At 38.4% G+C, this 14,512-nt stretch overlaps 1 long non-coding RNA gene across 1 annotated transcript in view; it reads right to left on the bottom strand.

Annotated features, from left to right (window-relative positions):
• Positions 1 to 14,512, bottom strand: part of LOC129206019 (uncharacterized) — a 185,314-nt gene that overhangs the window by 101,026 nt on the left and 69,776 nt on the right. The window contains exon 2 of the long non-coding RNA XR_008576949.1: positions 7,214 to 7,308. This is a non-coding gene — a long non-coding RNA (uncharacterized LOC129206019). The remainder of the gene's footprint in view (positions 1 to 7,213; positions 7,309 to 14,512) is intronic.

Genomic DNA, 14,512 nt, shown 5'->3' on the forward strand with positions numbered 1-14,512 from the left:
AAGACTGAGGTATGAATTGTTAATAAGAGACACAAAATGCTATTCAGCATGAAAAAATTATCTGTAAAGGAAGATTAGAAAATACAGTACCAGAAGTACCTCACTAGTACCTTACCGTTTTTGTAAGATCCACCCATATCAATAGACCTGCTATGGAGTATAATGCTCAAACGATGTAATGGATAGCATCAAAATACCTTCGTAAGCCCAACCAAAGTTCTTCCCACTCTGAACAATATATTTGATCTGGTAAACTTAATGTAAAAACAAATTACATACAAGTCTTCCCCTTTCCAGTATTACATTAGAAATTCCTTTAAAGGCTTGCAAGTTCAGTTCCAGCAGCTAAATTATGTTAAACCCAAATTGTTTTTCCCTGTTACAGCACTGTTGCTCTAAGTGCAGACAGATTTTTGTTTCTTTATTTCTTATTTGTTTTCCCAAGTTCTAGGACTGCCTTAACAGTTGCAAGCAGGCATGGTAGAAATCTGAGATTCAAATCTGCCCTGTCTGCTGGAGGTAATTTAGTTTGTAAAATAAGTATTTTATTTTACATTTCATATCCCTGAACTCAAGGCAAGTTTCAATAGTCTGCTTAGCCCAACAGATAACATGAAGAACTCTTCTGTGAAGAGGTAAGAAGTTTCTGCAGGGAGATTCCCATCAGACCTCACTGCTGCATGGTTTGGAAACTCGAGATTTTTTCAGAGATTCTTAGTATCTAGCTAAATTTCCCCTTTAAAACTAATTATTATATCTCAATATGTTTACAATTCTCTCATTGTGGTGGGTTGACCCCGGCTGGGGGCCAGGTGCCCACCAGAGCCGCTCTCTCACTCCCCTCATTCACCAAACAGGGGAGAAAATGTATAACAAAAAGCTTATGGGTCGAGATAAGGACAGGGAGAGATCACTCACTAATTGTTGTCACGAGCAAAACAGACTGAACTGAGAGAGGGAATTCATCTAATTTATTACTAGGCAAAACAGAGTAGAGGAATGAGAAATAAAATCAACTCTTAAAACACCTCCCCCCACCCCTCCCATCTTCCCGGGCTCAACTTCACTCCCGGCTTCAACCTCCTCTCCCCTCAGCGGCACAGGGGGACGGGGAATGGGGGTTATGGTCAGTTCATCTCACGGTGTTTCTGCCGCTTCTTCATCCTCAGGGGGAGGACTCCTCTCAACATTCCCCTGCTCCAGCATGGAGTCCCTCTCATGGGAGACAGTCCTCCACCAGCTTCTCCAACGTGAGTCTCTCCCACGGGCTACAGTCCTTCACAAACTGCTCCAGCACGGGTCTCTCCCACAGGGTGCAGACCTTCAGGAGCAGACTGCTCCAGCATGGGGTCCCCCACGGGGTCTCAAGTCCTGCCAGCAAACCTGCTCTGGTGTGGGCTCCTCTCTCCACAGGTCCACCGGTCCTGCCAGGAGCTTGCTCCAGCATGGGCTTCCCACAGGCCACAGCCTCCTTCAGGTGCCTCCACCTGCTCCGGCGTGGGGTCCTCCATGGGCTGCAGGTGGAACCTCTACACCCCCTCATCCTTCCTCCAGGGGCTGCAGGGGGACAGCCTGCTTCACCATGGCCTTCACCACGGGCTGCAGGGGAATCTCTGCTCCGGCGCCTGGAGCACCTCCTCCCCCTCCTTCTGCACTGACCTTGGTGTCTTACACCTTCTCACTCCTCTCTCCGGCTGCAAAAGCTCTCTCTAACTGTTTTTTTTTTTTTTTCCCTTCTTAAATATGTTATCACAGAGGCGCTGATTGGCTTGGCCTTGGCCAGCAGCGGGTCCATCTTGGAGCCGGCTGGCATTGGCTCTATCAGACACAGGGGAAGCTTCTAGCAGCTTCTCACAGAAGCCACCCCTGTAGCCCCCCCGCTACCAAAACCTTGCCACGCAAACCCAACACACTCATTCACAAGAGCACTTGCTTGTGGGAGAAGCAGGTCCTCCACCATACCATCAAGATTACGATTCACTGTCCTGATGATGGTAAAATACAAATGCTCAGGGTGGTACTTTCATGAATTAATTAATTTTCAGAAACATGTCTTTCCATTAGATACATAGCTTGAGATACACATATACTTCCTAATGGAGAATACTGGATGTCATAACAAAACCATCAGATAGTATAATAACCTCCTCTCTTTTATGCTGCTAGGTTGGAGGCTTTTTCCCTGCAATGTGTGATGCTAACAAAAGAGTATAACCAACAGCAGTTACCAACTTGCAGGCGTATTTTGCTACACCGAAACAATCCCTGGGAGCCATGCTGAGAAGTGAAAAGTCAAATAAAGGAAAAGGAAGGGTCGAACAGGGGGGAAGCCATAATAACATAGCCACTGATTTTGGTTTATCGATAAAAGAATCTGTTATTGAAGGAGTCATCTCAAGTCATTAGGCAACAAAAGTGAGATATTTTTAACACTAATGAGACAGGAAACTGTTAAGTCTTGGCTCTGAAAATAAAAACTTCAATCTTTATTACTTAATGTTAGAACAGAAACATGTACACAGGCTAATAAACCTTTCTACTTTGATTTTACTGCTTTGGGCTGAGCATCAAAACTTTCACTGAATACAATCCACCCATACACAAGTGACTCAAAATATAACAAATACATAGCGGATGTGCAGTTACGTGCTTCTAACACATACTTGTGATAAAATTCAGTTTTATATCATCTGTATCATCTTACTGTTATCTTAATAAAGGCTAAAAAGATCAAATTGAAGAAAGTCAATTAATGAATTGATGAAAACATAAATCAGGACAGAGCCATAGGTTGCCAATACAAAAGAAACAATATGCCTATTCAACTTGACTGTTTTGACACATTTATCTTCCACTTTTTTTTTTTTTTTACATTAACAAAAAAACCCCAACAGACCAATGTCATATTCCTTTCATTAATCAAAACCTGACAAAGTTTCTGCCATTTTCCTGTCTCTCTTGGAACAAAACAAAAAGAGGTAGCCCTGCTGCATGTCTCACCTTCACTCATCCAGGTCTCCCCTCAGAGATGTCCCAGGCAAATTAAGGCAAAGGCCTCCTTCTATGCCCCAAAGCCCAAGTATGCTGTACCTCTCCCTCCTCAAGTCAGGACACAAGAGGGATCACATGCAGCAGAGCGGGATGCCCCTTACCTCAAAGGCTGAATCTACAGCACAGAGGAGCGATACACTTTGGCCTAAGAAAACATTACTTAAAAAATAAAATGCAAATGGAGAGCAAGAGGAACTATGAAAGCCCAACAACATTTCAACAGCAAAATCATTACGGTGTTGGATACCTCCTGGATAAAACAGCTACAGAGAATAGCTACATGAAGTTGCATGAGAAGGAGACCGTCACTTATAGTTTCCTTTCACTCTTTCCAATTATTTAGTATCTGCTACCCCAGATACTACATCTGAGAACATGAGCCAGATCTTTCAATTACAGAAATGTAAAGTGAAGCTATTTTGAAAGGGAAGAACTAGAACAGTCATAACCTATGTCAGCAAACACAGCTTAAAACCTTGACACCTTAGGACACTTTAAATTAAATTTGGAATAGGTCAGGTATACACTCAGGGTGAAATGATTAGTCTCAGATAACTCAATGCAGAGAGGCTCACACAACCAGCACATATTTCTCCTACCTTTTCTGCCTCTCTTCCTTGCAGGATCACAGCCATATCCAACACAGATATACCAAAGCTGACTCCACATGTATTTCCCAGAACTAGAGTGTAACAGAGCACACTACAGAGTCCATCAAGCTGGCTAAACATCTGCTAACTGAGATTTTCAATGACACTGAGCCCTGTGAGCCCAGGCACGCATCTGAGCCGTGAACTGTGCCTGCTCATTAAGCTAGCTGAGGTGATATTGTGGTACAGCTATGCCTCATCTAGACATCAGTATTGAAAACAAATAGTGCTCTTTTCTGTTGATAAACCTAACTGCGGTTTCTTGCTCAGATGTCTCTATAACATGTTTCAGTAGTTGGTCTGTCTCTGAAATAAAAATCCTTTAGGTTGGTCTATTGCAAGTCCCTTGCATAAATTTAGTTAAGGTAGAAGTGCAGCAAATCTTCAAATTTGATAAATTCAGACTGAAAGATGTACTCTCTGAAGAAAACTGTCTGAAGGCCTAAGCCTTCATCTTGTGTTCCAGAACGGAAGTGGAATAGTGGCTGTTCCCCTCTAGCCTGCCCTCCCCGCCCCCCCTTATTGTTGCACCTGATGCATTGAAAACATACTGAATCCAGCACGACAGCACTGTAATCTGTACCACGCTCCTTTTGGCATATGTTCCTTACTTCCCTTTCACAGAAGTGTATCAGTGTCATGGTTTCATTCGCTAGATAGCATCCAGTCAGAGTCCTGCTGAAACATAGCACGGATCTAATGCCGCACGAGGAAAGACCTGGAAAGGGTTTTTCTCAGAAGTTAAATTCTTTCACTGTCCTTAAGCACAAAAGCAATAGGAAAAGTGTAATATGTTTGGGAAGGGTGCAAAGTATTTCTTTCAGTAAGATTTTTCAGTTAATTCTCTGTTTTCAGATCCATAGCACTGTCTTTCACTTTTTCTTCCTGCATTCCTTTCATACTTTCACACCCTAACAGTCACAAGATCAAAATCGTACAAAATCTCCAGCATTCATGCCTTTTTCTTTTTTGTCTCTAAGTGCTTGTAGTAGTTGCACAAGTCCCTCAGAAAGCAAATATTACTTCAAGATGTGGTTTATTGATAATAAAAGACTACTAGTCAGACCAGAACACTGTTGGAAACAACAAAACTTCTGTTACAGTGTCTCCATATGTCCTAGATGTTGTTGTCAGTTACTTTATTAATTAAATAATATAGCTTTGTTACAATATCACCTTAGAAACCACGACAGGGAAGTTAGTTGTCTAAGATTAGAAGGTTTTACTAAAAAAAATTAAATGTTTGACCACATTGTGCTTGTGAATGACTGAATTTTACCTTCATAGCATAGCAAGTTTCCCCTCTGTGCAAGGGGAATTTATTGAACATCACCAGCTTTAGTTCAAAAGCACTGCTAATTCAAATAAAACCTCAACGTTAAATGAAAATGTCTTACTAAACCAAACAACATCAATGCATGCTTAAATTTCACTTATCAGCAAATCCTATCACCTTACTCTATCTTTCACCTTCAGCAACTTCTGAACAATACTCCTCAAAGAATGGCAGTCTTTGTGCGGGCAGCCTATACTAGAACTGAGAACACTTTCTGTCCACAGCCAGAGGACCCACCATGATCATGACTTGTACTAATTACGAGCCATAGGGAATCCAATCAATGAGTTAATCTGTCCTTGGGGGAAAAATAATCTCCAATTAAAAAAGTCTTTGTTTATTTGAAATTAATTATTTTGTATATTGTCATTTCTGTCCTTACATCAATTTAGATACACAAAAAATATGAAGATAAAACTAGGTATCTCCAAAAAACTTCTCCCTCATGGAGGACTGTGATTATTTTTCACTTGTTCCTAATCTGGATAAAAGTGGACTGCAACATTTCAAACCTAGATGAGCTGGATCTCTTAACTTTAAGTTTCACTAAACTTTCCTCTAACTTCACCTTAGTTGAGGAGAGAACCTCTGGATATATGCTATCAAAAACATTACTATCCAGCTATTGGAAAGCTTTATAAAGCCTAGAATATAAAAGGTAGAGATATGCAGAGATTTGAAGAAATGTGGCTTGACAGAGTCAGAAGCTATCCAGGAGTAGATCAAGCAGGACCAAGGCACAATTCTAATAGCGGTGAAAAAGAGTCAAGGTAGCACACAACATGGAAAGAGAAAACCAAGCATTTCTCCCATGAAGAGGTACAGAGGTAGAGCCACAGTACCAAGAGAAAAACAGTGACTGCCAAGAAGTAAATGTGCATGTATATGCCCAGTGGAAGGTGAGTGCAGAAGAGATCTATTAAGACTATTACCTTTACCTTCTTGCACTAAACTACCTACAACTCCAGAAGGACTTGACCTTCTCTTTTACCTTGAAGTCCTTCACATTTTTATTTATATGAAGTTTGCAGTTGCCTGTAGTTAAAACTACTCGATTAGATACTCGGTAATGCTGAAAACACAAGCCATTATAGGTAAACAAATCCGAAGCTGGTGCTACAGCACTCATTTTTAAAGTACACACTATGTAAAATACACAGAGGAAAGGACTGGTATTCTTCAGTGACACCTTGTACTTGCAGCTGATCACAGGACTCAGAATATCCTCACTAGTATTTTATCATCTCCTCAGTTACGTACAACTGTGGCCTCAATATCTTGTCATTTTTTATTGCATTTAATTATTGGCTCTTGTTTAAGAAATTAAGCAGGCAGATTTCCAAAGTATTCAGAACCTAATACTTTCAAATTATTTTCTAGGGAGTCTGTCTACTTTTGTGAAAAATGTTTCATCAGGAACACTAATTGGAAATTTCTTATATTCTCTCCATTCTCTTTTTTTCCCCCATCAGAGATTCAGTTTGGTCAAACACTCTGCTTAGGTGGTTTGGAAATCGAAATATCATCCAAAAGGTTCAAAACTTATTTCCTCAGCAGGTGAAAAAAATGCATAATATTTAAAGTGACAATGCCCACTGTCATTCACTGTCCCATGCCTCAGTGGTTAAAAATATAAAATTTACATGAGTCACTTTTGAAAAAGAATACAAACTAATTAAGAAATAAATTAAGTTACGTGTGAACACAGAACTAGGATTATAGTATCATTTAACAATTTTCTCACCACTCAATGCAGTTGTCTGGTCTTATTTTATTTCCAAATAATGACCATATATGTTTCCGCATTGTTTATTTTTTTAAGGAAAATAACAATAGGAAAGGCAAAAAATATATTATATTCTTCCGTCAAGACATGAGAACAATTATTTAACAGGGGAGTAAAAGGGGAAAGTATCCTTAAATAAAGAAGGAGTTTGAGAAGGAGAAAAACAACATTTTCAAATTTCTGTTCAGACAACATTCTGTGTTAATGTGTTATGGTATAAGAGCTACTTCTAATTGAGAGAAAGGATTTATTCAGACAGAATAAAAAATACCTTTAAGAGATCATGAAATAACACAGCAAAGAGTGAAACTGTTATGACTAACAGTGTTGTTCAACAAGCTCCTCGAGCAAGAATGAGTCAGAATTTGTAACACCAGGAGAAGGTCTTACCCTTTGCTGCCTCTACTCTGAGATGCTTTCTCCCACCACTGTGAAGCTCTTCCGCTGAGTGCCACTGCCTGGTGTTTGCGAAGCTGCATGATAAACTGGAATCACAAAATAACATACATTGAGAAATAACCTCTTCTAAACAGTTTTAACCCAAATCTGTTCCCAGGGTAGTTAGTGCGTGGCTGAATGAATGCCAGTGTCAGCACAAGGGAGATGTTATCAGCGAGATGCATGGAGGGAACAGCAAGACCCACAGAAGAACCAATTTATGCCAATTTAGGCTACAGAACTATGATGTCATTAGTCACCAGCCCACTTGACAGGGATGGTAAGAGCTTCGTTCGATTGTCACTGAAGTCCATGAGACCTTCTACTTACCTGACCCTGAGTAACCTATTTATCTAATACTGTATATTCTATAAATCTGATCAAGAATTAAGATTTTATCTAAGGTTATGCCTATGACAAGGCTATAAAACACCCCAGGTTATTAAGTGTGGGTTACCTAAATCCCCATCACACTTTTGAAAGGTTGCCCTTAGTAATCTGTAGAACTTTATACACCGGGCAGCTCTAAGTTTCAATGCAATTTCCTTACATTAAACTGTTGTTCTCTGTTCTGTTCTTCACCTTTACTGTATTTCAGGACTTATGCCAAGTTCAGCTGAGTGTAAGTGAATACAGCTCCATTAACTCACAGATTTCACCACAGGTGATCATGATCCTTGTTATTTCACTAAACCGACTGCTTTAGCTTTATTTAAAATAAATAAATAAAATGACACAGCTTCTTCTGACATATAAAGAACAGTTATGAACTAGGTAGAGAAATACTTAAATGTCTTCACAGATGACACAGCAGGAGGCATTCTCTAGGGAAAGAGAGTCCATTTCAACTACTTGTAATCCATTCAGAACAGCTGTCCAGATGAAAGGATTGTACAATAAAGCTACTGACAATGGAGCACAATTTATGCACTTTCCATCATGGCACAATAAACTGCAGGTGTCTGGAAAAATTAGAACAATATAACTGGAAGCATCACTACCGGTTTTTGCTGTACAAAACCAACTTTTCATACTGTTCTTGATTACTTCTGTTGGACTATATACACTTAACATATGGGCATTTTAAATGCAAATATTAAGTATATGAAAAGGCACAGTCACATGCTGAATTTTGGATGTCTTCCAGAAACTAAAGTGGCTTGATGATAAGACAAAATCACATTAGCTGCCCAAGCATAAATTTGCCTTGGCCATCCAAATATCAATATGCATTTGGCAAAATACTGTGAAACATGAAGGGAGACTTATGAGTGGAACTGTTGCCATTGTCCCTAGAGGAGGAAAGAGAATGAAGTATAATGGACAAGTTATAAATGATGGATGGATTGATACAAGAAAACTACTAATGGTATGGCCACTGATTACTTTTGAAAGCAAAAGGTAACAGAAATTATTCAGAAAGTTTCTCTGGTCATGAATAATGCAAACTCACTTGGCTCAATAGGCCATATTACATTTCAACAGATCTGAAGGAAATGGAAAAAGAAAGAATAAATGACAAAGGTTTTCCGTGGGATTTGATGAATCAGAAGAAACAGTCTAACTGAATAATGGAAAGGTGGGTGACAATAAACAGGACTGAAAATAGTAACAGAATGCAATTGCTGTCACTGAAATATAACTTTTAAAAAAATACAGATAAAGATTAAAAATGCTAAGACTTAAGGTAAGGAAAAACAAACGTGTGCATGTGTTTTTGGACTACAAAATGTATGCACTTAGGACGGAATTGTTACAGGGCACTGTGTCAGACCTGAAAGCAAAGATGTCAAATCATGAATCTCTAAAATAGCCAAAGTCCTTGTTCATCTCAGGTTGTCCTCGGGCTGGCAGAGAATTACCTAGCTACACCTGAATTGCATTGGTGACCATTCCGCGCCTGCGCCCAGAGGTCATGCTGAAGTCCTCGGGGATGCACAAAGCCTCTCACACCTCCAGCCCTTTTTTGTTCAGCACTTTCCATGAGAAGGGGAACTGTCCTTTCACCCCGACAGCCAGATGACAGGTACAGCAAGACACCTAGGGTGTAAACAGGCCAAGTGGCCCAGGCACAGCCAGACAGTATATTATTTTTCTCATTTCTTTCTTTTTTTCAAGTAAGAAGTTGATGATTTTTTCTTAGATGTACAGCTCTCTTTGACTGTTACATCATAACATGTGTCAGTGTCACATGTATCCCATAATACTAAGAATTAATTTAATTACTACGCAGATAAGCATTTTCTTCCATTTTTTTCCCTCTCCAGAAAAATATTCTATCTTCCTGTTAAATTTTAGCAATTTTGCACTGCTAGAATTATAGACAGATGTGGATGTTAATTGATATCTTTCTTTCTGCATTGCCTTGTTCTATTTTTTCTCTACATCTTTATGTTTATATTTGTCTTTAAAATTATAGGTTTTTCTCACTGAAAATTGTAATTATTTTACATAGCATTTCTGTAAATATAAAGTGACTGTCAACTGTAAACAATTGAAAAGTTAATCCAGGTTTTAAAAAGCTTAGGAGGTTTCCTAAGTTCTGATTGTCTTAATTTAGGCGTTGTTGAAAAAGTAATGATGTTATACAGTGGAGCACTAGAACATAATTGTGTTTTCTGCTCTGCTTTCCACAAGACTTAGCTCTTCATTCCCATAGTCACACACATGCTACAAATAAGATTTTTATTTATTGCATTTCTGTTGAGTCTTTCACTTGAAGTTATTTAAAATCAATTTATAAACACAAATTTATTGCCCATAGAAAAGCATTCCTTGAATGTAGGAAGGCTGTCGCAACTCACAATATTCTAAAACCAAACACATATTTTTAAAAGACATATTTGCATGTGCACGTGTGTACGCGCATACACAAACAACATATGTAAAGATAAATGAGGAGATTTAATTTGGACTTATGACGCATTCATGTTTATAATGACTTCTATGTGCTTTCTGTGTTTTAACCTTTTAAGATATATTCAAGTCATATTTCATGGCTTTCTATATACATCTTTTGTCAATCACAGAGTTTTCAGTTTCAGGACTCTGAGACTTGCAAAAAACTTAAACACTGACAAAATTGCTCTAGGATTGCAAGAATTAGCATATTTTCAGAGAGAAATAGAAATAGATGAGGGCAAATCTGTACATGGGAAGATCCATCCCATATAAACCTTCACAAGCTTTAACCTGCTCTATGATAAGGAACTTGGTGACTGGGTTATGCTCTAGCATCTGCTACTTTTCTGCGACTCTAAACGGCTCCGATGGTTTCTGACGTTCTCTTCCTTCTGACGCCCACCAAAGCCTGTCAGGCTGGCTTCACTTCCTCACTCCTTGGTTGCCTTTGGTGTAACAGCATGGTATGAAGTAGACTAGTTCTACATATTTGCTGTGAACTGAAATAGTCTGGCACTCAGCTGTCCTGAATGATTTTCAGCCTTTTGCTATGCCTGTCAATATTATGAAGTTTAGTATGACCAGCATGCATGCACAGTTCTACCTGTTTTAATACTTCTGAATATATGTTTTGATTAGTACATACCTTTTATTACTATATAATAGACAGTATATGCTATTCAGTTGGATATCCGTATTTGCTAACAGAAGTAGAACTTAAAGTCATTGAAGGGCTTCTCCTACCAGCCCATCAATAAAGCTACACTTTTTCTGAAGGAACAATTTGGGAGGGACGAAGGAATGCACAGTGAATTTTAGGAGGAGCTCAGGAAAGCGGAGTTTGAAGGCCATGCAGAACAGAGAGAAGCTAAGGGTTCAGGTGAAATACTACTGTTGCAGGCAAGAGTGATGAAGTGCCTGACCAAGCTTAAGCAGTCCCCCAGACTTCTGTGGTGAAGACATCGGCTGTTACTGGAGGCAGCAGTACACAAGGAGTGAGATGAGCTGTAATCTCCTTCAGTCACCTGTGATCCTCCCACTGCACTATTTAAACAAGGTTGTCTGAATGAAAGTGCAAAAGCAAGCCAAAAGAATTCACCCCTCTGCATCCACTAGAGATGTTTCATCCTCCCTCCCGTTACTCCTTAAGTCCTCATGGGAGGAGTTTCTCCTCTCTTGCTTTCCCAGTTTTTAAAAGCAGAGGTATGTCAAGTATTAACCGTTTTACCTAGAAACTGAATTAACTCATATATATGCGTATTTCAGATAAGAATTGAGTCCAAAATATTCAATGCTGGGAGCCAATTAAGGCTTTAATTAGGAATGAAACAGGAAAGGAATAAGGGATTCACACATTATTGATATTTTCAAAGCTCGAAGTTACATTTGCAGGGAGGTCTTTGTTCTACATTAGAGAAAAAGAACTATGCTGAAACATTTCTCTCACAGTAGGAGCCTTTTGTCAATTTGCTAAAGAAATTATGCTAAAAACTACACAAAGGCAAGTACTTCTTACTCTTCCACTTGTCTGAAAACTAGAACTAGGCAGAATTAGATAAAATGAAAGGAAACTTTCACCTGAGAAAATCACTGCCTTCCACTAAGGACTTCGTCAAAGCACATTTTAGCAGATTAAAAAAAAATGCTGTTAGCCAGGGGGACAAAGAGACTACATACTAATTATTCCTTTTGATCCTCACTTGCAGGAAGACATCTGACAACTGTCAGAGATAAAGCTTACAATTAGGGAGCTTTTTTAAATAATTAAGTACAGGAACTGAAGCTTTCCCTAGACTTGCCCCTTTTTTTCCCCCTACCTCCAGCTGTATTATTGCCAAGCCAGCTGAGAAGTCACATACAGTCATTTTCTCCCATTGCCTACACACGATCAAATTGAAAGTCTGTGAATGAAACTGCAGTCCACCCGATTCACTAAGGTGACTAAGTTATCACCATGCTGGGCAGTCATTTGGTAGAAATTAATAATCAGTGACCCTTTGAATGACTCACTAAAGGAAAGTCACTTATTTTGTTTTTACTTCTGAAACCTACACAGTCTGCCTATTCAGCCATTAAAATCTCTCCTGATGGTATTTACAACTAAAAAAAACACCTCATCAACAGCAAAAGCTGAAAGGAAAAAAAAAAAAACAAAAAACACAAAAGACTAAGATGACCTTGAGAAAGCATTTTATTGCTCAGTTAATCCCAGCACACAAAAGCACAGTTCTACCTGCATTCGATCTGTTTTGCATACACTCCACATCTAATAAAACATTTAGCTTTTATCTCGATAATAGAAACAAGCTAACAAGCACTAGAAGTTAAGTAATGCCTATTTCAAGAGCTGTCTTAATGACAAAGGGGACTACGGAGGAAAGCCTGGAGAATGCTGTCGCAGTGATTCGTTACGCTGAAGAGCACTTCCTACACTGACCTTTGCATGTGTTCCCCCAAACCTCCTGACGTCAACAGATATCAGGAATGATCGGGTATCATCAAACCTAATTATCTTCCAAAATTTTTTACTATCTGGAACAATACTCTTGTTTTAAATATGGAGATTTAAAATAAAGTATTATTTCTAGAAATAGATATATCAGTATACCCGCCTTAAAAATATATTATCTTTTTAATATTCATGATGTGTTCTTCTTACCCAGAAGTCTAGTAAAATGAAATATTCAGATACCTCCAGATGCTTATGTTAATCATAAGGAAAAAAATACCACAAAAAATGTGAATGTCTTGAAAGTTGCCTATTGTGTAATCTTGAAAGTAAAAACAGCGTATATTTAACAAGAATTTACTTTGCGAATTACTGAAATAGATGGTCAATAATGGGAATGTCAAGAATCATCAACAGTGTGCAGTTATTTGAACTAATTTGCTGTAAGAAGTTACCATTTTTTTCTTCTTCCTTTCCTTAACCACTTACACGCAGCCTAATTTTGTAAACCCATGATTCTAATCAACTCTAGTTCTATACAAGCCTAATGAAAATATGGGTTTGATCCAAAATTGATATAATTGAAGGGTTTTGCCTATTTCAAAAGTTTTGGACCAGGTCCCATTAATCTTATCTTATTTTGATGATTTTGTAATATAACAAGTAGTAATTTAAAGGGCTTTAATATTGCGTGTTATGCTTACAGACGAACCAACACATATGAAATAATTTTTCCAGATGAATATCCAGGAAAGCATGACAGTAAACTGGTAATCAGGAATATTAATAAGTCTCATTATAACTGTATGCACTATTTATTCCTGTGTTGGTTTTATGTTGGGTTTGGGTTTTTTCCTTGGGAGAAGAGGTTGGTTAGTTGGTTGTCTACTGTTTCGAGGATCACAAATCTTTGACTTTTGATAGTTACTTTAGCTCAAGTGATTTATAAACCATGCTGTTTAGCTGTACTTCCTCTCTGAGTTTGATTGTTACAACAACAAAAGACACAAGAAGTTGTTTCCAACTAACAAAACTACTTTTCTTGTTGTCATAATGAATTTTGAATATGGTACAGGTCCTCTACTTCTGTACTAAGGAAAGGTAATTGTACAGATCTGAGAAATAAGATTTAAAATGTCTAGTTAATTTCATGGTAGCAGAACCAACTCTCCACTTCAAGGGGAATCCTACTTTTCACTTGCAAAGATCAATTTGGATACATAGTCCCTACTGTAACAAAATGATAACAATTGTTTTATGAGAAGGAGACACATCTGACTTCCTTCTTGAAGCTCCATTTCTCACAAAATACCTCAAAGTAGTGCTGATGTTCTACATCTCAAAACCCAAAATATTTTATAATACTTTCTCTGTGCACAGGCACAAATGATACTGATCTCCTCATGCCTCGGCTTTCTTCTTCCCAAAATAGGGTGGCCTTATCTATACCAACAAATAGGAATAATCCCTTGCTCACAATAGATATATCACCTGAGAAAATACTGTCACTGGCTGGAATCTTGCTAGAAAGCAGGTCAACAGTCACATGTCACTTTTCAAGTCTGTGCCACAGTCTGTAGTAAGTTCATTAGTACAGACATGAGCAAATCAGCTATGTTTCAAAAACTGAATTTTATCAATTAATTATACACAATGATATATTACCTGACAAATGTTTCAGCTCTCTGATTCTTTCTCTCTTTTTTTTTTTTTTTTTTTTTTTTGCTTGTCCTGGTGATTCAGATTTTCAGGGATCTCAAAAAATCCCAGACATCTTTTAAAAAGTTATTTTCTCCCTAGAAGAACCCCTGAGGGAAATGAATCATGTGAACTGTGGTGCCTTCCCCACTGTGCCCTATGCACTCTCCCTTGAAGGTTACATTTCAAAGTCAAAAAATTTT

The sequence above is a fragment of the Grus americana genome, chromosome 4 (genome assembly GCF_028858705.1).
Source record: "Grus americana isolate bGruAme1 chromosome 4, bGruAme1.mat, whole genome shotgun sequence".
Lineage (NCBI taxonomy): Eukaryota > Metazoa > Chordata > Aves > Gruiformes > Gruidae > Grus > Grus americana.